Raw genomic sequence first — 24623 nt, forward strand, 5'->3', positions numbered from 1 at the left:
TTACGACGACAGTACTTTCCACAACGATGGCTTTGGAAACGTAGAACTTTTTCTCTTAGGCTTTTCTTCTCCTTTGCGTTTGGAACAGCACACGTAGAATACTGTTGTATGAAACTCATCACTGAGTCTTCTGGATCTGTTCCAAATTTAGGTGCATCCTTGATCCACAACAGCATATGTATGTGAGGAGCACCTCTTGCTTGGTACTCCTTTCTCCAGAAGAAATCCAACACCTCTCCAAGAGGTGGATTCTTCTTATTCATGATGAAAGACATCATAGCTTCAAATCTATGATTGAAGTACCGGCATACATTGACTGGATCCAAAGAGCACAGTTCTCGGGGTGTCTTGAATTCGATGTTTTCGATGTTTCCATTTGCCTCTCGTAGAAGTTCAAGTAAGTCTTCCCAGCCATACTCGGCACAGCTCAGAGTGAGGAACCATGTGGGAGTTCCTAAGTTCCTCAGCATACATTTTAAATCACCATGACGACGGTACCAGTACTCATTAGTACCACGCTGACACGCCATGAGATTAATCAGGTGAGAATCCAAAATACTGTCTTGGACATTGACTTTATCCATAAAGTCACTTGCCGAGATGTTTTGCATGTGTATACCACTTTTCAAGATGTGGTTCACTGCATATGACAGTCCAGACAGATCGCTTTCAAACAGGAGATGAAACAAATAGGGAATACATTGTCGAAACCTAGCATCTCCTGCATACAATCGCAAAGTCCGGTATTCAGAAGCAGGAATTTGATGAGGTCGCTCATCATATCTTCCTCCCTGACCTGTTGGAAAAAGCTGTGGGAAACACCGAGCTTCCAAACTTTCCTCCCAAACACTAATGGGACTCCCTTTGGCTTGTTTCATTTGAAACAACTCAATAACATTCCCCATGACTTCCTTGGAATGCAAAGGATGAACACTATAATGTTCATATATTTCTTCACTAGTAGAGGGTTCTACTTTCTCAATTTGACCAGCACACAAATCGCTATCCTCTTCCTCACTTACTTCCTCTTCTGCAACATATATATTCTTATAGTACTTATTATTTTTTTTCAAGTACAATGTTGCCTTTTTGACTTTCCTAACATTCACTAAATCTTGCCATATTTTCTTATTCTTTGTCGGAACCCCATTAACTAAGATAACCAGAGGGTCCTCTTCCACTTTTTCTACTCCAATTGTGTTAATGTTTTTCTTCAAATCTAGAGGCAAATAAACAACTCTTCCCTTTAATCCTCTCTGTAAATCTGATGGAGGCAATTTCCCTGTCTTTGGCTCCATTCTTACAATAGCCTGAAAGGGATGGATGCTTTGAATCAAAATAGATTCATAAGTATTTAAATCCTTCAATTCAGAAGGAATCTCAACCAATTCCAGATTATTATGAACTGCTCTAGCAGGCATCTGGTTTTGATTTAATTTGCTACAACAATAAGTACACACACGTTGATCCGATCCCAAATCAAAACAATTTTCTACCATCAAATATGTTGTGAAATCCTTCCATTCACTATTATTTTCCCTTTCACTTTTTGCATATAAATCCACTAACTTAGTCTGATTCTTATAATAAGTGCGTCGACAACACACACAAGTGAAATTAGGCCTCTCACTTGATTTCACCTGAAACGTCGCAATTTCCCTCTGAAAATTATCTGTACTGGAAACCTGTACACTATCTTCCACATTACCCTCTTCTTCTTGGTCAATTTCAACATTCTCCTCTTTACTTCCAAAGTAACAAAACTCAATTTCTGCACAAATATTCTTCACATCTATTTCAGAACCATGCAAAAGAGCAGCGCATAATTGTTTAAGCATAATTGCTGGACTCTTAGCATAATACAACATTCTAACTAATTTCCTCACTTTATTATGATGCACTGCTAGCATCCTGAAATGATGAAAAACACTCTGGCATACTCTCCTGGAAAGACAAGCCAGTGAATGACCATGCAAACCTGTCACTTCTCTCACTCTGCAAGGATCTAATTCTTGCAACAACTTCATTTTCTGCTTCAAACTTTTCTTATTAAATGTCCGTACAAACTCACAAAGCAAATTGATGGAATCCTGTCGCACACTGCAAATACTACTACACTTCCAGGTGTACACAGGACCCTTAGGACGTCTTCCTAAAACCTCATTACCTAACACCTCTTCTGTCTCTGTTGTCACAAGTTTTTCTTTTTCAACTGGACAACCATCTTTCACTTCATAAGCTCGACCACTGGTGTCAACTGCATGCACCAAATCATTATCCTGGAAATAACTCTCCTCATTAAAAAATGCCTCACAACTTGAACTATGCATCCATTCTCCGGAAAAAACGTCACAAAAATGACTACGATTAACTATTCTCTTCCATCTACTATTTCTTTTGAAATCATAAATTGCCTTGTTTAGCTTCCTAATTCTATTGATTATCAAAATAAATAACTTACGTTTAATTTCAAATGCCTGATCAATAACTTTCTCAACTTTTTTTTTCTCTTATAAAAAAACACTTTCTGTTGACCTTTCTTAATATTTTTTAACAAATTGCCACTTATCCTGTTGCGGAACATTCGTTTACGAATGTCCCTAAACTGTTGTTTCCTTCTACTATCATGCACAGAGTTATCTCTTGCTCTAGCAGTAACATTTTTGATTGGCCTTTCCTTTCCGTTTAAAATGCTTCTCTTTTTCTGGACTGAAACATTTTCTGTAGTAATATTTTTTTTACTACAAATATTTCTTATAAATGTTTTTGTGCTCTGACCCGGTGCTTTCTTGGTGACTTGACAAGTTTTTTTGTTAGAGGACTGCTGCATTATATCATGTACCTGCTGTCTTTGACGTTTTGCAGCCTTTCTAAGTCTTTCTTTAGTTGGCATGCTGAAATCTTGAAATGATCTGCAGTTGAATCTGTGGTAAAATATAATAAAAAATGTTATTAACCACTATTACCAAACAGTAAATCAATAACAGTCATCAAAAACTTAACACACTACTTGACATTTTTAGTGCTTGGCAAATTTAGAATACAGAAATAGCAGAAAAGAAATGGAATTCATATTCATTTTACCTGTGCTGTTTTATATGTGAATCTGATCTAATTTTATGAGCATATTTTAATATTTTATTGAAGACACTACACATAACCTGTTTTTGAAGGTGTCTTTATTTTTAAATGAAACGGTTTACATTTTTACTTTTCATTTATTATAAATTTTTAAAAATAAATGTTTATAGTTCCATAGGCTCAAGCACGTCAGCTTCCCACCCTATGTCATACAATTCTGACAAATCTGCATCCTCATCATGTTCTTCTTCATCCTCAGGATTTAAATCAACCAAGGGATCTACTTCCACTGATGTTTCAATTACGAGTTCAATTATGAGGTCGAGATCAACTGATTGCTGATTGTCGCTCATGTTGATGTTGTCGTTATCTTTAAAGAAAGAGAACAACAATGAGATGTTGCAGAGTAAGGCACAAATCTCAGAGACTATAATAGTAAAATTGTTTAACAAGAGTAACATTTTGCAGCTATTATTTAGCCATGACCAGCGATGCTGAGGAGGTAAGGCCTATGTCCAAGTTTTCAGTGAACAGGACTCATCTCTTCTTAACCTTGGATAAGCCTCACCAACTCTGTGTCCCCTGCTCATACTTAAATGTAAAGTGGCGAATTTATGTTAACTGACACATTCCCAGGGATGCACCAGTTAATGTGCACCGCTACTCTGCCACCCATGGTGTGCCGCATTTACAATGTGGAGCACCATTAAGTGAAAACAGCACAGATGCGTCACGCACCTGTGCCGCAAAAGCAGCACATTGCAGGAATCACGTCGTAAGCGCAACATGTCTACTGCAATGCACAGGAGCAAGCCACACATTGCATGGTGCATCACTCCTTATGCTTGTTTCAAACAGGCGTAATGATTTGATTCAGCAATGCTATAAAGCTGAGTCAGTGAAATCTTCTAAATTTCACTGTGTTAGTTTTACAGGGCTTTCTTGCAAATTAATGCATACCTTGCAACAAAACACCTATATGAAAACTGACGCAGGTTTCATGTGGCACAGGACTTTACAGCATGACACATCTGCCTAGATGCATCAATTTTTAAATATGTCGCCACATAGCAAATCTTTTGCACCGCCGCTGCGTCACAAAAGTGACGCACAGCGGCACAAAAGAGGCACACGGCTATCATAAATCTGTCCCTAACATGTTAAATGATTGATTCAGGATGACGATAAGGTGTGGCCTATCCAGAGGTTTGTTTAAGGTGAGGCCTACTCAGGGTTGCAGATTAAATGGAGATGGGGCACCCCTGAGCCTTGCTGGAGCTGCATGGCACTTGCGATGCAGCTCCAGCAATGCGCCACCTTTACGGCACAGATGCGTCACACATATGTGCTGTTTTTGCCCCATGGTGCGCCGCATTGTAAATGCAGCGCACCATGGGTGGCGGAACAGCGGCGCAGGATGACTGGCACATCCCTGGGGATGCACCAGTCATCATAAATCTATCCCTAAGCTTCTTATCTTGTTGGAGATGAAGTGAGGCCTGTCTTGCAACATGGTGCATCTTTTGCATCACTGCTGCATCGGTTTCATGTGGCACGTTTTTTTTTACAGCATGACACATCTGCCTAGATGCATCAATTTGTAATTTTGTCGCCACATAGCAAATCTTTTGCACCGCCACTGCGTCACAAAAGTGACGCACAGTGGCGCAAAAGAGGCATACACCTATCATAAATCTGTCCCTAGCATTTTAAATGATTAATTCAGGATGACGATAAGGTGTGGCCTATCCAGAGGTTTGTTTAAGGTGAGGCCTACCTACATTCATGGGGAAATGAATTAAAATGTCCTTAAGACACATGAAAGCGTTTTTTTAAAGCCTTTGCAGCATTTTTGGGTCACTTTTAACATGGCTATGTAACTTAAACAAACCAAAATCTAAATTTGCCAAGCACAGGTGGGAGCATATTTACAAGGAATTTGCACCACGGGGAAAGGTCTTACATTAAAATAGAAAAATGACATCAGAGACACTCAAATGCCTTATAAAGAAGCATACACCATTATGTCCTTGTCATAAATGTTAAAAGCATTCCTTTTCCTCAAAAACGATTTTCAAGTCTTAATTTGAAAACACTGCACATGGGGAAATGACTTAAAATGTCCTTAAGACACATGAAAGCGTTTTTTGATTGCCTTTGCAGCATTTTTGGGTCACTTTTAACATGGCTATGTAACTCAAAATATCAAAATGTAAATTTGCCAAGCACAGGTGGGAGCATATTTACAAGGAATTTGCACCACGGGGAAAGGTCTTACATTAAAATGGAAAAACAACATCAGAGACACTCAAATGCCTTATAAAGAAGCATACACCATTATGTCCTTGTCATAAATGTTAAAAGCATTCCTTTTCCTCAAAAACGATTCTCAAGTCTTAATTTGAAAACACTGCACATGGGGAAATGACTTAAAATGTCCTTAAGACACATGAAAGCGTTTTTTGATTGCCTTTGCAGCATTTTTGGGTCACTTTTAACATGGCTATGTAACTCAAACTATCAAAATGTAAATTTGCCAAGCACAGGTGGGAGCATATTTACAAGGAATTTGCACCACGGGAAAGGTCTTACATTAAAATGGAAAAACAACATCAGAGACACTCAAATGCCTTATAAAGAAGCATACACCATTATGTCCTTGTCATAAATGTTAAAAGCATTCCTTTACCTCAAAAATGATTTTCAAGTCATAATTTGAAAACACTGCACATGGGGAAATGACTGAAAATGTCCTTAAGACACATGGAAGCGTTTTTTGATTGCCTTTGCAGCATTTTAGGGTCACTTTTAACATGGCTATGTAACTCAAACATTCAAAATCTAAATTTGCCAAGCACAGGTGGGAGCATATTTACAAGGAATTTGCACCACGGGGAAAGGTCTTACATTAAAATGGGAAAAATAACATCAGAGACACTCCAATGCCTTATAAAGAAGCACACACCATTATGTCCTTGTCATAAATGTTAAAAGCATTCCTTTTCCTCAAAAACGATTTTCAAGTCATAATTTGAAAACACTGCACAGCTCCTATGCACAAAAACACCCTGTCAGTACTAATACTTCACATTTTCTCCAATTACAATTTCTCAAAGAAACAAAATCTATTTGTAAAACACTTGAGGCAAAGCAACATTTTAAAAACACAACTTTCTTCATAATTTTCTCCTTAAAGCACACTATTCTCTATCTAAATTAAATAAATCTTTTCTCACCTTAGCAAATACTTTATGAGTTTCAAAACAGTCTCAGAAACACACCACTTTGTCTTTAGCAGAGCAAAAGGTATGCACTCCAGAGTCTGCAGCTATCAAAAGCACAGAAATGCTGTAATTCTTCACACATATCTCTCATGTCACCCAATCAAAACTCTTCCCTCACTTTTTTCAAATCAAAACCCTTCCCCCCTCTGCCCTCTCTGCCTTTTTTGCATAGCAACCACCTCTTGGAAGACCTCTGGTGTTTGCAAGTTCACACAACAATGTTTCAATTGAACTCTGAACTCTCAGTGCACCTGCATATCCAGTGCAATCTTTCATTTAATGATTTTTTCTTGACCATTCAAAATACATCTTTCAAAAAACTCATCCACGCACCCTAACTTTCTGTTTTCAGCAATCAAAATCCACCAATCACTGTTACTGCTTCATTAACACAGAAACTCCACAGTTTTTTTCATTTTAAACTCTTATTTTTTCAACTGCCATTTCATTGCCACACTTCATCTGACTGCAGCAGAACCTTCTCTCACCATGTTTTCTGTCTGGATTGTTGGACATAGTTACATCTACTGGGCTCAGAGGTATGCTGATAACAGAAATTTACCTAACCTCAATTTACAAGATGTGGAAATTAAGTGGTTTGGCCACAGAGGATTAAAATGTCACCAATTGATACCATTGGTGAAAACCTTTATGCATTTGCAAAAACCTGACCTGTTAATTGTGCACTGTGGAGGTAATGACTTGGGCACTTTGACTGGGGTAGGTCTGGAAATGCTTTTAAAGGACACCTTTGAGCAATTGATGGCACTTTTTCCTCAGACTGCCTTGGTATATTCAAATATATGCCAAAGACAGAAATGGAGGTGGTCGAACCAATTTTGTCCACAAATTGAGAAGTCGAGGAAGCATGTAAACAAATCTGTTTCAGCTTACATGAGAGACCATGGAATGGGCTCCGTGTACAACAATAACTTGCGTTACTACATGCAAGATATCTACAGAGGAGATGGAGTTCACTTCTCAGATGAGGGCAACAGAATTTTCATTCTGAATTTAAGACTGTGCATTGGTACCTACTTATAAGTACCTAAATGTACCATAAACCCAAAAGCTCTTCTCAGAGCTACCCTACATCTGATCACTCACAATTATTATTTTACTCTAACTTTTTTCACTAATTTTCAACAAAATACGCTCCCTGGGGCGCTACCCGGTACGCGAACCGGAAGCTAACCTCGCGAAATTTTAAAAAAAAATTTTTTTTTCGCACATATGGGCCTCCTCAGCCACCCTCAGAAAACCTAGGGGGTCAAGATAAGTCTACCGTGCCCCCTTCTACCCATTCTGAACATTAGTTGCCCTCCATCTTGTATCTTAATTCGACCGAAACACAAAATGGTGGACTCCCGTAACGATTCAGGTTCGCGTACCGGGGCGCTCGCCAGTTCGCGTACCGGGGCGCTCCCCGGGAAGCGCTCCATCAAAAAAGGTGGGAAAGTAATTTACAGAAAAACGACTGGAGACACTTTCACCAAATATAGATTAGCTCATACTACATACCAATCCCTATCATTTTCACAAATTTGATTGAAATTCCATTTAGCCATTTAGCCTGTAGACCTCTCTAAATACCGTGAGGTAAATTACTTCACAAAACACATCTGAAGTGTTGGAATTGACAACCAATGAAAATGTTACTTTCATTTTCTACTTTTTTTACCTGACATTTGATTGGTTATATACCTGAATATATATAAAGGAAGAGAAGGAAACACAGCCATTTTGACTACTACTTCCTGGTGTACATTTCAATTGGATTTTCACTAATCACTTCAACTTCTTTGTAAAGGTAAGTTGTTATTTTAAAAACTGAAGTATATTGTGCACTATCAGTTAATATGGTAAACTTTTTCTGATAGTTATATACTATCCCTCTGTAGTAGTTATAGATTTAGATAGACTTCTCTGTTATAGTTATGGATGGAGTTAGGTTTCTCTTGTATAATTATGAATTTACTTACGTTAAATCACATACACTTTTTAATATTCCTACTTCCACTCTGATACTATACACTGCCCAAAGATAAATTCACTGATAAAAACTGCCTATCTAAAATTTATCCCAACAGTGCCCTATCTCTACTAATATATATTTTTTTTATCCAAATTTCAGGCAACATGGAAGGCGAACAGAAAGTTTCATTTCAAATTGTCCTGCAAGAGAGCAGCCAAGAATTAATTGATCCAAATTATATAGAATTTATGGATGAAACTTGGGACCAAGAACTACTGCAATGTGTGCAAGCAGTAGATGACCTCCTTCAAAATGAGGACATTTTACACACTCAGAGATTACAAGCTATGTTCAATGAAAATGACGACATTTCAGACAGTGAAATGTTAGAAATGTTATTAAATTTTGAAACACAATCACAATAATAAATAATTGCTTAAAAAATAAAGAAATTAAAAAATAATCAACAAAACCAACAATCAATTAACATACAGTATTTTAAAAGTCTATCATTCTTTTTTCCTTATAGTACGCTCCCCAGAACGCTTCCCGGTTCGCGGACCGGGCGCTCCCCACGCAAAAAAACAAAATTGTTTTTTTTTTTTGCATGCGGGGCCCTTTTAAAGCCTCCACATCAAACCTAGGGGGTCAGGGAGGATCTACTATGCCCCCTTATGGTCATTTCCCCCTTTGTTTTGGCCTCCTCTTGTCTCTCGATCCTACCGAGAGACAAGATGGCGGCCGCTCCGGACTGTTTAGAATGTTGACAGACACCGGAGAGCCAATCAGCTTCGCTACGCGAAGTTCCGTTACGCGTCAGGTACGCGAACCGGAGCGCTGCCTGGAGCGCGCTTACAGATATATATCTTTTTTTGAACGTTAATTTCTCAAAATCCACTGGAGCACATATATTGAGACCTAGCAAAGGCACATCGGGCTAACAGTCCCTACAATTTTGCCAAGTTTCGTGCAAATCCATTCAGCCGTTCGGCCTAAAAGTGAGGCCAACCCCCCTTTTTTCTCGGCCACCCCTTGACGAACCCCCTCCAAATTTCCAGGGGCTGCTCAGAAACAAAATGTTTCATTTTCCTGAAAATTTCAGCCAATTCCGTCCACAAACGCCAAAGTTATTAGACATAGAATTTTCAAAAATCCCATAGGGAAAAAATCCTAACTATATATACCTACTGGCGACCGCCAGTAGGTAATATATATATATATATATATATATTACCTACTTTTAAGGATTGTTTATTGTGTTTCATAATTTATTAAACTTTCTAACGCGGCGCGTCATATGACGCATTACGCGACAACGCAGGTCCAGAATATAGTCAAAATGTCTCCACCAACCAGCGGACGGCACACAACCCCTTTCAGCAGGCTAAATAGTTCTGTTAAATGACAACAGAAGGGACAGGCAACAAGAACCATCAGTCAAAGAGGGGAGGGCAAGTTCTTCTCTACCGGGTCACGTTGGAGCGCTACCGGAACTGATCGAATTGGTAGTCTACAGTTTCTGGATGTTTCAGACTGAAGCTGGCGTTAGCATGAGAGCACCACCATTTCGTAGCTCCGTCGTGGCCATTCCACGAGCAATCATGCTAGGCGCTCCCCACCAGAAGCCTGCGGGAGTCGGGGGCCCCCAAGACTTTTGTAGAATCTTCAAGGATGAGGGGACGCTTTCGAGAATGGAGCCCAAGCTCTAGCAGACAAGCGTCCGAGTTCCAAGGTGTTGCAGGCCCATTTTAGTGGACCACGCCCAAATCTGAAGAGATGGCCGCCATTTTGAGAGTCCTGTGGCAGCCGCCTATCGCTGCGCCGCAAGAGCGGGAGCAACTCAAGTACATGGTGAGCGAGACGCTGTAGTCGAAAGAGCGGGCGGTAAACAGCTGAATAGCGGAAGAGGCACAGTGTAGCAAAAGCGGGCTGAATGGCAAATGAAACGGAAAAGGGGTGCCCCACTACAGCGTGTCTTTAGGTGAAACGGATTGTGGGACAAGGTGAAGAATGGAAGAGTCACCAAAAGGAAAAAAGTTCCGCTTGACCCCGGGAGCCGGCCACCTATGTCGGGGGCGATCTCAGGCCACACCAGGGCAACACGACTTGGGGAGGGGGCCGGAGCCAAGCGCCCCCTCCGAGTCCGCGACATGACACCGTCCCTCGGGGGCCTCCGTCAAGCGGTTCAGGGTGACACCGCATCACAACAGCCCCCACTTACTTTAAGAATAGTGAAGATGAAGCAATTGCAAATAGGCTTCAGACAATGTTACAAGCACTCCTCAAAACTTTGAACTTTTCAGAGTGCATGAGTTGGGACAGCGAGGGGTGATTTGGTTTCTCGGACTGTTTTTCTGGTCTCTCACCACTGGCATACTTTAACGTTTTCTTGTTTCTAGGACATTAATAGGTTTTATCATTACGTTATGTTATCGTTTCTTTGTTTGTTGTTTAATAAAAGTTCATGTTCATCAGTGGCCTACTGATTTTCGTTTTCCTATTTTTTTCTTTCCAGGTTGTTTCATGGTAAAGTTTCTGTTAACAGGATACAGTGATCACTTCGTTATTATTGCATATGTCCTTTTCACTAGGGGTGCTCTCTGGTCGGGCCAGATGACGTATCTCTAGTAAATGGTCCGGGTGAAAAAGGTGCATCAATCAGTGGGGAGTAGATAGGCATGACAGATTACAACGGGGGTGAAAGGTCCGCATTACGTACCCTTTCACTACTTGCAAAGATTTTCCTACGTTTATTTGCAAACAGGGAATACCTCCAAAAAGAACTAATTCCCAAACAGTCAATGTTCGGACAATCAATCAATCAATGAGGAATGAAATAGGTACGACGTGTTAAAGGCTTGCGTTACCTACCCTTCACTATCTGCAAAGGGAGAGAGAATATTCCTATTCTTCCTCGTTTGCAGGTAGAGAAGATCCTTAAGAGAATTAACTTCGAACAATTCAATGCTCGATTGAAACAATCAACAAGGGGTACTGTGAACACAAATGAACGCCGCTTATGTACATACGCATTGCTATTTTCAACAGTTTGTTCCTAATGTTTCTATTTTAGCGAGGTCAAAAAGAGATCCCATTAGTGGCCTACTGATTTTGCTTGATTCCTTTTGTTTTTTTACACGATTTTTCGCTATCTGCAAAGACTAAACAGAGTATTGCGACTCTGTGCTTGTTTGTAAATAGAGAATGAACCAAAGAGAACAATCAATCAAATGGAGAGAGAAGCAGGCACGACGTATTACAAAGGGGGCAAAGGGCTGCGTTAACTACCCTTCACTATCTGCAAAGAGAGAGTACTCCTAATAGAAATGAGGGGTGGGGGGCAGTATTCAAAGCAGATCAGTGTGCATAAACACGAAAATGTTTTTACTTACCACGTACTTGACATTCGACAGCTTATGATATTTGCTATTAAAAAACCATTGAAATTCACTGAAAAAACCATAGGTTATAGACCATATATAGTTGGAATTAGCATTTACAAAACCTTGAAAATTCACTGAAAAAACCACAGGTTATACACCATATATAGTTAGGAATTAGCATTTAAAAAACCTTATTTTACTCACACAAAACCATTGAAATTCCATATATAGTTAGTTGCACTAACTATATATCGCGCACCCGCAATCCACTGCTGATCATGTCACATATTACATCATTCATGACATGGTCAGTGACATCACTGATGACATCACTGATGACATCTCAAATGACATCACTGATGACATCACTGATGACATCTCATTTGACATCATTCTTGTGCTAATACGATAAACCTCTTCAGACTCTAATATAACCTTAGATACACTCAGTGTATACAGACACTCACACACTGCCACTCATCCATGGAGTTACTCACACACCCAGTCAGTCATGCAAAGAAACAATCTCACCTCCATTTCTTCAACTATACAGTTAAACACACCTTACTTATTGAAACATATACTAACACATATTTACTCTCTTATACAATCCCTGATACAAGTTCACAATGATCGATACAACCACTCACTCATTCAGTGGCTCTCATGCACAGTTATTTATATATGCCAACTCTCACATGTACTGTGTTTTACATATGTACTTACTATGACATGTAGCATTGAGATATCCATTCACTCATCAATACACTCATGCACACAGTCAACTGCCCATGTAGCTGTTTCCACATGCACTCTTGAACTCATACACCTAGTGAATAAACTGCTCACACATCTATGCATAGAGTCACACACCTTCCAGCCACCCCCACACAAACTCAATCTCCCATAGAAATACTTGGGCAACCAATTAATAACACATATAGCCTCTCGTATAGCTAATGATCAACACATGCAGCAGTTTACAGAACAACAGACATAATGATGCACAAATTAAGACAGTTTAGTCACTAACCCATGCATTCAGTGAGACACATTTAATCACTCACTCATACAGTCAGTCATGCACCTACTAAATCCTTCATCCAGACACTTATACATCCACTCAAGACATATTTTAACTTTACAGAAAAATACAGTCACTGGATGTTGTCATCAGTGATGTCATCAGTGATGTCATTTGAGATGTCATCAGTGATGTCATCAGTGATGTCACTGACCATGTCATGAATGATGTAATATGTGACATGATCAGCAGTGGATTGCGGGTGCGCGATATATAGTTAGTGCAACTAACTATATATGGAATTTCAATGGTTTTGTGTGAGTAAAATAAGGTTTTTTAAATGCTAATTCCTAACTATATATGGTGTATAACCTATGGTTTTTTCAGTGAATTTTATATATATATATATATATATATTACCTACTGGCGGTCGAAAAAGATTGAAAAAGGTTTTGATGGCCTTTCAGACGACCATGTTGTTGTCGTTAGAAATGATTTAAAAATGAAAATAGTACCCCACCATTAATAAGAATAGGTTCTGTCGAACCTCGGTGAGGCTACTTCACGCTTTCCCTGTTTTTCACTAAACTCCTTTCACTTGTTTTGTCTAGTATTATTATTTATGTTATTCGTATTTATCCCTCATCCAAAATTGCTTTAAATGCTAGATGAATGTGTATGACTGTTTCACCGTATAAATGAAAGATAGTGAATGGACTGGATGAAGTTGATGGTCCGATTTTCCGAATAGGTTTGTCTGTGTGTTTTTTCTGCACTTTTTTACACACTATGAATTAACATATATTCACTTTCTCTTCCGCCCCCTTTTATATAATTGTCAAACTTTTTAGATATAATGTGATAAGAAATATTTATGAACTCTAAAAATAAACAGATTAAGTCAGTCCCAATTTGTGTTGTGGTTATGCAACAATTGTGTAATATCATTGTGCATTTAAAATTTGGTAAACGAACTGGCAGTACTGGCATTTTGTTTTGTTGAGAATCTTGTTCGGCGCAGCCTTACTGCCCTCTAGCCAAACTCTTCTTAGTTTCTTGCTCAGATAATAGAGGGCACGAGGGAGGTAACTTTACAGGCAGATGCCAGGGGTTGCAGCACCACAATACACCACACAGGGCAAACGAGAGGGCAGTGTAGCGCAACAGACCATGGAAAGCAAAGGGGATAGGGCCATGCACATAGACAATAAGAGAGTAGAGGGGAAGAGGCAAGGGAAGCAAACTGACAATACCAGACAGACAGATGGGTAATTTGCAGAACAATAGGCCATGAAGGTCAGGAGGGAGGGGCAGAGGCATGCCAACAAATAATTGAAGTCAGGATGGAGGGTTTAGGGGCATGCATATAAAAACAGAGGTCAGGGGACAATGGGGCAAGGAAGGAGCAGAAAGCTGACCATGCAGGGCAGAGAGGATGGGGACTGGAAGCACAAAACACCATGGAGGGCAACAGGGAGACTATAATGGCATACACTTAGACAAATGAGGGAAGGTGGGGGGGATCAGGGGCAGCAAGCTGACCCCAGAGGGCAGGTATGATGGGCAGTCCCAGCACAAAAGACCATGCATGGCAAGCAGGAAAGTTAGTGGCAGCACAATGGCCACAAAGGTGCCAAGTTTTCAGTTTGCTTATGTGTGACATTTAGGCCATCATATTGTTCTTATGTGGGACATTTCAATATCTTAGGTGTGACATTTTGATTAACTTTTTATCATGAGGGAACAAAGTATTTATTGTTATGTAATGATGCTAATGATAAAATTGTCTTAATTGTGTGCTTTTTAATGGTCTTGAGTGGACATTAAGGGCCAGATGTAGGAGCCTAAATACCGGTCGGGAACGGCCGATTTCGGCCGCTACCGACCGGTATTTAAGAATTGGCATGTAGGGGCAATTATTTTACAGAATCGGTAAATTTACCGAATCAGTAAATTTACCGATTCGGTAAAATACCGAATCGGTAATTTTACCGATTCGGTAAATCCAAATGTAGGTGGGACTCTTCAGAGTCGCAAAGGCCATACAGATTCGGTATTTTATCACCCAATTGAATTGGGTGGTAAAATACCGAATCCAGGTGTGCATGCACATGTGTGCATGCACACCTATGCCATGTGACAGACAGACATGCCCTTAGGGCATGTCTGTGTGCCACATGGCACTCATGCCTGTATTTGGGGTGCTAGAGGGTGTCAAAGTGACACCTCCTGCACCCTGGCAGGAATCGGTATTTACCGATTCGGTAAATACCGAATCGGTATTTCCCATTGATTAGAAATCAAAAGGAAATACCGATTCGGTATTTACCGAATCGGTAAATACCGAATATTAACGATTCGGTATTTCAATTTCTAGAAATACCTACATCTCCCCCCTTCATATTTACCGATTCATAAATACCAAATCGGTAACATTCGGTATTTATGAATCGGTAAATACGAATTACCTACATCTAGCCCTAAAACAGTTAAAACCCTCTTGAGGGTTTTATGCAGAGTATAATATGAACCAGCAGTTCATAAATCTAATTTGTGTGAGCTTACCTCAGGAAGGAACGTGTGTCATGAAATACATGTTGGCCAATGTTGCTTTTTGTCTAAAGAAAAGTAAACCTTTCAATTCCAACAAAGAGAACTTATTGTCCTGTCCACAAGACCTCAAATCTCAGTCTATGTTCTTTTCTCTGAATACAGGGACTGACCAGTACTGTGTGTGCTGCTGGGCTCACTGCTGACCTGAAAGTGCTACTGCTTCCTTTTTCTTCACAGGGACAGCAGCAGCAGGATAGATAACATGGTGCATGTCACACAGACTGTATACATTCAGCTGTGTGATCACTCTAAAATGGCCTCTAGGACTAACGCTCCAATCCAGAATCCTTGAGACAATCATTACTACAAATGTTCTTTATTTTTAAGAGGGAACACAGCTGATATGTGTGACTAATTAGGTGCCATATGGTGATGCAGGTATTTATCCAAAATGGGTTTGTTTAACCTATATTGCATGGTACTTGGAAGAACTGTGGCCATGCTTTATAAAACATCCTGCTTTCTTACACAGGTTTTATTAAAATTTTCTTAGAAATTCCCTCGTGACCATCGGTTCTTCGGACCAAGGAACTCTGAATCTACATAAGGAGCCCTTACTTGTACTCCGGGTGAGACTTGTTTTACTGTCACCATTGTCACCATTGTCCCTGTCTCCCCACTCACCCTCCCGTGCGTTCATATCCAGTGACACCTCCCCTCTCTCTCCCTACAGCACTGCACCCGACCCTTTCAGTCCTGAAGATGATCCTAAACTGCTCGGATCGAAACGCCGTCGACCCTTCAGCCTGTATTTAGGCGCCTCCTTCATAGCGAATTTCTATGAAAATGAAATACTAAAATCAACTATTTAAAGTGTTTTGAAATCCCTATGTTTGAAGTCACTGTAAATATTTTCACTTCACACCTTGCGCCGTCCCTCGCTGATCCCCTTGTCACTTGCGTCGCCGTAGTGTCACCTCTTTCACTCGTGCACCTTGTACACACTTGGGTCATTGAAAAATGTGTATTCACAATTGCAGTGCTGATATTTAACTGTAATTTCTTTCCTGTTTTATTAAATTTTTGAATATTTGAATTAAATTGATGCTTTTAGCATTTAAAATGAATGTATAGAGTCTCCTTGTGCCTCTCCGGATAATGTTTTCATATCCTTTATAATTGTCCTTCAATCATACCAGTTGGGATATTGTATAATATATATAATTCATATGCTCAAGCGTAATATGCACATCACTGGTACCACCATGTTCCCTACCTGCCACATGTAGCGGTTGAAGAAGGGGATGCGCACCACATCCCGCTAAATGCTATATTACCACACCGCTGACCCCCGCTTCACTCGCAAGACATTAAAACGATTGAGACTACCAATGCCGCATGGCGGAAGATGGGCAAACTGGCTCATAAATTACCGCTCTATGCACCTGCGTTGACTCCGCAACATCACCCAGAATTGTCAGTAACCCAAGAAAAAGTGGGAGCAGGGCTGCTGAGACAAGTAGGTATCGATACAATGGGATATATGTATAATAATGGCACTTTTATAGAATCTAAAGAACTGTCATACATCAGCAATCAGACGTTACTCTTTCAATTTACATATTATAGATTACAAAGGGCCAACAAGGAACTCTACCCTTCTTATCCTAATGAACCGACACAGCTAACTGCATTACAACTACTACTTACCGAACCTCAAAATACCCATATGGTATCAAAACTATGTATTAAACTACAGGCAGACATTGATGACAACGCGCACAAAGCATTAGAGAGAGGGAATAACACGCTTGAGAACCACCTTACAGAGGATGAATGGGTGATGTGCGGCACCATAACCAACATGCTTACACCGAACGGCAACCTGCGCACAATGCACTTTAAATACCTGCATCAAACGTATCACACACCTGCCAGACTTTACAAGTATGGGCCCCGGTCGGACGCACAGTGTAAAGTCAAGTCAAAGTCAAATGATCTTTATTCGGAATAAAAAACATCCATAAAAGTACATTTACAAAGACAATTATCAAAACAATACAATGCAAAAAATTTGACGACTGGAAAGAAAAAGGCATGAACCAATCAATTTTATAAACACACACGATGTCCCACCTATTTAAAAACAGCAACATTTTATACAATTAAAAACTAGTTTCGGCCAAACCGAGATAAAAAGATGAATTTAGAAAAAACAGCGATATTTGGTTAAAACTTCATGTACAAGAACGCAAGATAAAACCCAGTATACAAAAAGCTCATTTATAAAGTGCCTGAAATGTAGTGTGCAAATATTATACATCAAAGTGTAAAGTGGCTCGTGAACGAACGGCAGTTTTAAGAAAACTGCTCACTCTGAATATTATCTCATCGGATTCCAATGATAAAAAGATTCTTAATGCTTTTTTAAAGCAGGTCAACTTTTGTTTTCTACAGTAAGACATCAAATAATGAGCAGAGAATTTTTTGTAAAAACCGCAGAAAAACAAAAAGTGCAAAAGGCTCTGTTTCATATTTTGGTTACATGGGCAATACAATGTTTCTAGATTTTTAATGTAACCTAAAGGAAAATTTAACAGGTTTACTATGCTCCCATCACGGAAGCGAAACAACAAACTTCTGTTCCATCTGCCAAGGTGTAAGCATAGATATTTCAATGGAGGGCCTGGCTGTTTAGTTTGTGCATCAAAATAGCCCAAATATTTTATAACAGTACACTTTGACAGGTTTTTCCTTTGCCGCTCTTCTCTATATGCGTCATACAGTGCCCTTTGGATAGTAATCTTATGGGTACGATTTATCAGGGTAGGTGAGGTGAACAAAGGACCATATCCTACGCTGTCAAGGCAATCCTTAACGGCTTTTAACCACGGTATGAGGTGTGCCCTGTCACATTTAAGACAATCAGAGATTATATCACGGGTCAAGATGGCAGCTGGGTTATTCCATAGTTTTAGCCAGAAAAGCGCTGGTCTAGATTTTACAAAATCTTCTATATATGAGATGTTCAGCTCATTATGACATATATATTGAGGGGAACAAATGACCCCTCCCAACACCTTTCGACAAAACCTGTTTTCTTCGGTTTGGAGGTGGGTGCAATTTGTGTAACCCCAAACCTCGGCGCCATAGGTACCAGTAGGGATGCATTGGGCCTGATAAATTTTTACTAAAGGTGTGATCACGTCAGCGCTAAAGGGTTGACGCAAAGAGGTGACACAGTTTATAGCTTTGCCCAATTTGTTCCTGGCATAAGCAACGTGTGGTTGCCAGGAACCAGAGCTTGAAAATAGCAACCCTAGGTATGGAAAAGTACAAGTGCTTTTCAGAACATTTGACCCTGATTTAATCTCGGCGATTTTGTGTTTTTTGGGTCCACAACTCATGATAAGCGATTTTTTAAAATTAGTGGTCAAGCCTAGATCTGCCATAAAGTGGACAAAACCTGAGATCAGGATACGGAGTGCCTTTGGTGTGCGGCCCATAAGGACCGCATCATCAGCGTAAAGGAGAGTAGGTACCGGGACTCCATTTACATATGGTACATCTTTTGTTAGGATGCTCAGAGATTAAAGTGTAAACGATGTAGGGCAGAGAATGCCAATTTTATACATCTTGCCTGTGAATGTGAATAGGTTAATATATATTGGGCAGAGGTTGTGCAGATGCTGGGTGAAATGATGGGTGTTCAGGTTGAGTGCACGATTCGCACCTGTCTGCTAGGTCTCATTAACAATGTACGAGCTACCAAGCGTAAATTTTGTTTCATAGCATTACTCCTGGCCAAACGGAGGGTTTCATTGTGTTGGGGCAGTAGGGATGCCCCTAAACCCAAACAATGGATTAAAGATATGGTCTATTGGAAAGACACTTTACAGACATATGAGGAGGAGCTCCCCACAGGTTCCAAACCAAGAGATTATTGGATATACCTGGTTACCTATCTGCAAGCAAATCAAACTGCCTAAATGTGCAATGAGATGTAAAATGTAATTTCATGTTACAAAGTGATACTGAATGTTCTGTAATATACTGGATGATGGACACTACTGTACTGTGATCTGTATGTTGACAATGTGGTTTTTGGACATTGTAAGTCTTGACAAAATGTTAATAAAAAAAAAAACTTTAATATGTTAGGGAGATCATGTGTGCCCAGAGATTAGGTCTGGAGATACTGGGTTTGATTTATAGAAAATGGTAGAAGTCTATGTCATCAAGTTTGAATTTGGATGTAATGTGTGAGAAGGACACTAGTTCAGAGCGAGATCTTAGATCCCTTATTAAAAGGATGCCTTTTTGTGCCTAATTCTCAAGGATTAGTGTCCTACCTTCTGATTTTAGGTATTCATTATGCCATAGTGAGGACAGGATGGAGATACACGTTTTACTAGGGAGTTAGTTGTAAATCTTCCTAAGGGCCTGTACTGTGTTAGACAGAATTGACCAGTCTTCTCTACCTCTGTTTTTCTGGTGGTAATCTCCTCTAGTCTGGGAGGTTTAAACCTCCATGATTCTTTGGACGTCTTAGTTAGTGCAATTCTCGTGTTTTGGGGATTTCCACAGGAACCTATTGAACAATAAGTCCACTTTGTCAAAGAAATTGTCTGACAGATAAAATGGAAACATATTTATCAGAAAGTTGACAAGGTGGATGATCATCATTTTTATAGTTTGTTTTCGCCCAATCAGGTGATTAATTTGGATGACCATTTGTCTTAATCTAAGGCTGCTCTTAGATTTTAGTTCAACTAGATGCCTTGGAATTTTATTTTGTTAGGGGCTAATTTAAGACCATACTCCTTGATCATTGAGCTACAGCAATGGACATTAAATGGTAGGACCTCTAATTTGGCTCTATTGAGGGTGTACCCAGAAGCTTCAGAATAGTCATTGATGGTTGACATGATTTCAGGTAGAGCTGAGTCTGCTTGCATTGTGAACAGAAGAATATTGTTTGAATTTCCTACACCTTTTTGGGGTGTATGCAGAAAAGGGGATGTCACGGATAGCAGGGTTCTCTCTAATGTTTATTAGGAGAGATTCCAGGGTTAATAGGAACAAATAAGGGAAAAGGGCGCAACCATGTCTTATATAGTGCTCCATGGATATTTGTTCTAGCTTTTGGATCTTTGGAAAAGGCAACAATCATTTTGGTGAAATTAAGTCCTAGATTGAATGCAGTCAGTGCGGCTTGGAGGAGAGACCGTGAGACCTTATCAAAGGCCTTTTCTGCATCTAATGTGATCACTCAGGTGGGATGGTTGAGAAGGTAGGCTTTCTCGATGATGTAGCTTAAGAGTCTGATATGTTCTGTGCTAAAAGTGCATTTGATAAAGCCTGCTTGTGATGGATGAATTGTTGTTTTGAGGATGGGTTCCAGCCTAAGTGCAAGGATTTTCATTTACATGTTACACTTAATATTTATTAGGGGGATTAGGCTGTAGGCAGATGAGGAAAATTGGGAAAATACATCCTCTAGGAGAGATAAAGGAGGGTACCCAGATTTGACAAGCATCTGCAATGCAAACGTCTCGCCTTTGGGACCTTATATGTAATTAGCAATGCAGTATATTAGCCTGGGTGCTGAAACTTCTACTATTCTTTAACATAGATGGAAAGTAAGCACCAAACTGCGTGAACCGCCAGGTATGGGAACACATGTAGAGAAATATTGCCTTACTGCGGGGAATGGTAAATTATCATCTCCCTGGTAAATGATACAGTGCAACTCCTAATAATGGTTTTTCCAGTCCCTCATTTATGTACACTGTGAAGAATTTGCTAGGTTTTTTGAACCACTTCAAACCTTTATGATAAACAGTCTCTTAATGTAGTTCAAGTAATGCTACTGGAACAGATGTTCCATTGACTTACGAATTCCGACATTCAGATGCGCTATTGCCCTTTATGATGTACAGCTGCTTCTAATCAGTTGGTGCTTTGAAGCGTTATAGAGAGGATACTGGGATGCTTACAAAAACAGGACAAGATGGGGGAATAACACTACTAAATTAAAACAAATAGTAATAGTGACTAAAAAGGCCTGCAAAACTAGCCAACAATTGTATTGTACAACACGAGCGCCCTCCAATTATTAGTAAAAATAAACCCTTGGATTTGCTTAGTCATTTATTCTCATGCAGGTCTATATGCAAACTCTTGAAGCTCTCATGAGGCTGTACCACACCAGGTTGTGTTCTGGGATTTAGTTTTGTTTCTCTTGAATTTTCAGTACTGTGAAGTGGCTATGCAATGGCAAAAGGCACTTTACAAAACACCCAATAAAAATTAGCAAGTTTGTTGGCGCTGCAGAATGGAAAACGAACATTCTTAAAGTACTCTGGGCTGACTGCTGCTCTGTGGGTCACCTCTAAAGTATTCATTAGGACAGGATGGAGCTCATGTATTCCTTCAGACCAGGCCCGGTTCTAGCAGGTGGGCCGGGTGGGCCAGGTCCACCCAAACATGAGCCTTGGCCCTCGCACTGAGGGCTTGAAGGAAGGCGCGCTCAAAGTCCTTCAGCCCTCCCCTGTCGTGTGTGTCAGCCCAGCCGAGACAGCTTCCCAGGCGCACACACACAGAGACAGTTTTAGAGATTATCGCAGCCCCACCCGAGTACTTTACAAGTCTTTAAAAGACCATTCACATGTTAACGAGACTTTGTTTATTTTTTTCGCCCCTTCATCTCCACATGGTGAAAGGCGACAAATCCTTTCTTTGATAATGGTAACCTTTGCCTACTGTTCTGTTGCATGGATATTTCTTTTTCTATGCAGCGCAGGAGAAATGTTTGTTTATTCCTATTCACCTTTTCTTACCCCTGCAGCAGCTTATAACATCAGGCTGTGACACAAATTTTGACTAATGGAGTACGTAAGAGAATGTGTTACTAACTTTTTAAAATCTACACAGGCCCAACAGGACACATACTTTGGGTTTGCCTAATTTAAACAGTTTATCATTATCATGGCCGATGCAGGACAACAATAAGACAATACCAAATGCTCAGATAACGCTGGTGATTAATGATCCTGCTGGAGAGCAATCATTTGTCTGCTAGTAGTTTTTAAATGAAGATGAACTGTATTTTATGTAGATAGCTCAGTGGGTTACTGCCTTTGTCACAGAGATCCTTGTGTTACTTGCAGCTTAGAAGTTACGATCCTAACATAGGACAATGACCAATGAACGGTCATCAAAGAGTTGCATACAAAAATGAATGGTATAGTTCGAACTTCGCTTTTTTTGTTTTGTGATATAGTCAGAACTTCCCAAGTCTTTCATTATTCTAATGTTGCTAAAATGAGTATGCTTGGGCAGATATGGAAAGTGCCAGAATTAGTGAGTGCACCATTAGTGTCCGGCCACCTGAATCCCCACCACGCCCACTAGGTAGGCCGGGGTAGCCCGATTTGCGACCGGCAGAGAAGGAAGTCTTTCCGGGTCACCGAGTGACATGGTTCCGTCTGGGACCGGCGCTGGGAGAGGGAGGAGCTAGTGGCCTATTTAGACTGGGGGGCCACAGACTCCGTCCTTTTTTTTTCCTGCGCCTGCCCCAGGAAGTGATCGGACACCGAAATTCCACCATGGTAGCAGAAGGGCAGTTTTCCTTTTTCCCCGCTGCAGGTAGAGCTGAGGAGCACGGAAGGCAGGAAGAAGAGGAAGGGCAGGGGCACATCAACGGAGTTCTGGATTCCAGTCGACGGACTCAAGAGCAGGAGGAAAATTCCAGTCGACGGACTCAAGAGCGGGAGGGCTGCGTTCGGGGGCAAGCGCGGTGGTGACAGGTACTCATGGTACCAGGAGGTAAGGTGTCTGTGGCTCGGAGCAGCCGCGGATGGAGCGGTGGTTAGTGGGAGTTACGGGGCTTAAGTTTAGACCCAATTGTATGTATGCCATCGACCCTGCGGCTGCCTTGAGTTCCTCAATTTCGACGTGCGTTGTGTGAGTGCACGCCGCGGGGCGGCACCTCCCTCCTGGGCTCACGACCAACTGCGGGGGCATTTGTGGCAATCAAAGTATCAAAGTGAAGGCGGGTGCACAGGTTTGTGATTTTAACACTAGCAAGGGATGGCGTAGAACAGGGGGCACGCTAGATTGCTTGGGAGGTGAGCAATTGACCAGGGTGCACAGCACCAGTTAGGCAGTTTAAGGAGTGTACGAATAAGAAAACAGAATGCCTGCTAAGGAGCGCAACCAGAAAAGGAAGGACAGGGAACCCAATCTGTCACAGTTACTAAAGCTGGTTTTGGCAAAGCTAGGCCAGAAAGAGGGGAGAGATGAAGACGAGGTGGAGCTGGTCCCAGCGCCAGTTCAGGATAAGGAAGGGGGGGATCGCCCCCGTAGATCCAATGTCCCTCCCAAGGCAGCATTCCCCCCCTAGAAAAAAAGGCCCAGGAGTCAGGACCCACCTGAGTAAGGAGAGGAGTAAGAGTGCGAAGGGGGTCAGAAAGAATGAGAGTAGACAGAGGGAGGGGGACATCGAGGAGCAGCTCCCAGCGCAGGAGACACCTAATGAAACACCCCAGCCAGAGCCCGCACAGCCAATATCCAATGGGGTAGAGCAGGATAATGTGGGGGCAGAGTTGGCTGAAATTTGGGGGGCATTGGAGGCATTAGCGCCCGCGCCCCAGCCTCCAAACCAGGAGACACAAGTATTAGGGCCAGCGCTCCATGGTGGGCAAGGTGGGGGAGTGCCATCACAGAGAAGCGCACCAGGGGGTTAGTCCCCCCCGCACCAGGTAACCCTGAGGTGTCAGCAGGGGACAACGACTAGCATATTAGCCTCAGTGGCAACCTTGCTGGTACAATTGGCAGCACCTGCAGTAGGGAATCAGGCCAATGGGACACCGGTGGCACCACCATCAGCTACGGATAGCGCACTCGGTGAAATCAGTAGACAGGTAGCTCTCTTGGGAAAGGCACAAGGCAAAGATGTAAGCACAGCCCCCTCGGCAGTGGGTCAAGAGGCCACAGCGCAGCCTGCGACAGCAGCAGTGACCGTAACAGGTACAACCGTTGAGAGGACAAGCAAGAGTGCAGATGGGGGGTCCAAAGAAATTAGGGACAAGGAGACGGTATTATCCAAGCGCGGGAAATTGGCTGCACATGTTCCCCTTGACATAAGGGAAAAGATTTGGAAAGGAGAATTTATAGATATATTCTCCTTAATCAGGCCAAAAAGGAGGGAAGTGGAGCCCAAAGAAAAGGAGGGGAAAGAGGGTTCTTTCAAAGATAGGAAGCCAAGAGTGGAAGAGTCAATCACTAATTGGCTGTTTGGTTTCAATGTTTTTACAGCC

This window comes from Lissotriton helveticus, chromosome 6, assembly GCF_964261635.1.
Source record: "Lissotriton helveticus chromosome 6, aLisHel1.1, whole genome shotgun sequence".
In the NCBI taxonomy this organism is placed as follows: Eukaryota; Metazoa; Chordata; class Amphibia; order Caudata; family Salamandridae; genus Lissotriton; species Lissotriton helveticus.